Here is a 1,125-nt window from a genome sequence, read left to right as displayed (position 1 = left end):
GAAACTAGATCAAAGATTTATGTCTGCCTAGATCTAGATCTAGACCATAGATCTAGAAGAACCTAGGTCTACCCTGAGCCAAGAGGGCGCTGAAACTCTCCGAAATCACAAAAGAGTTCCCCTACCGGGTCTGTATACTTTGTGACTTTGTTCCCGGTTACCGGGTCTGTATACACTCCCAATTTGAAAATAACACAAATGTCTATTCTCAATATTTTTTATTTGTTTAAAAAATAAAATTTCCCTTATAAGTCTATACTTTTCAAGGATAGCCGTCATTCCCAAAGTAATTAGATGCAACATCCACTCATAATTTTTTTACAAAATCACATGAAATTTATATAAAAATATGAACTTTATACATTTTTCTCCAGGGCAATAAAGTATAAAAGGAAGTGGCTATCCTCACCCGCGGTGAGAATAAAAATATGATCGACCTCTCACCCCGGGTGAGACTTGCCACCGTTGGCTATTCTCACCCAGTGTGAAACAAGACCTATTTTTCCTAATTTCGGAATACTTTCTATCGGTGTGGATGATCAAATGGATAAAAAAGCAAAGAAAAAATTACGTTATAGCACAAAAGTAAGCTAATTTGATCGTCTACAAAGATGCTATGGCTATTTCACTTTTCGAATCGAGCCGAACTAAGCGGGTCGCCATTTTGTTTTGCCCGGAAGTTCTTGCAAGATCTACTCCTCCCCTCTTCTCTCTCTCCACTGCCCACAGACAAAATTGTACACTTTTAGGCTAACACTAACAGAAGTAATGAAACGTTTGTTCACGGCAAAGAATTTACAATTTTTCTGTTATATCACATTGTACTGTAGAATTCTGTGGTTCAGGGTGAAATCAAAATTGGTTGGCCTAGATCTAGGCTATCGGTGAACGCAAACCGGGTGAGAATAGCTGAAAGACTCGCCTGCGCTATTCTCACCCGGGGTGTGAATAGAGGTGGCCTTTACATTATTATCCGTTCCCAACCACATGCAGTAAGCCACAGGGTTGGGTTGATTTAAATCAGGTTGATTTTTAAAATCAGTTGATTTTTTAAATTTAAATCAACTTGATTTTTTAAATAAAAATCAATGATTTAAATCGCTTTTTTTAAAAATTATTTTTATT

General features: G+C 37.1%; 1 protein-coding gene across 1 annotated transcript in view; it reads right to left on the bottom strand.

Moving 5' to 3' along the window:
- Positions 1 to 1,125, bottom strand: part of LOC101853204 (synaptobrevin homolog YKT6) — a 17,644-nt gene that overhangs the window by 14,223 nt on the left and 2,296 nt on the right. The gene's annotated exons all lie outside the window — the stretch shown is intronic.

This window comes from Aplysia californica, unplaced genomic scaffold (assembly GCF_000002075.1).
Source record: "Aplysia californica isolate F4 #8 unplaced genomic scaffold, AplCal3.0 scaffold00006, whole genome shotgun sequence".
Classification (NCBI taxonomy): Eukaryota; Metazoa; Mollusca; class Gastropoda; order Aplysiida; family Aplysiidae; genus Aplysia; species Aplysia californica.
Note: the sequence above shows the minus strand (reverse complement) of the source record. Positions and strands in the feature narration are given on the sequence as shown.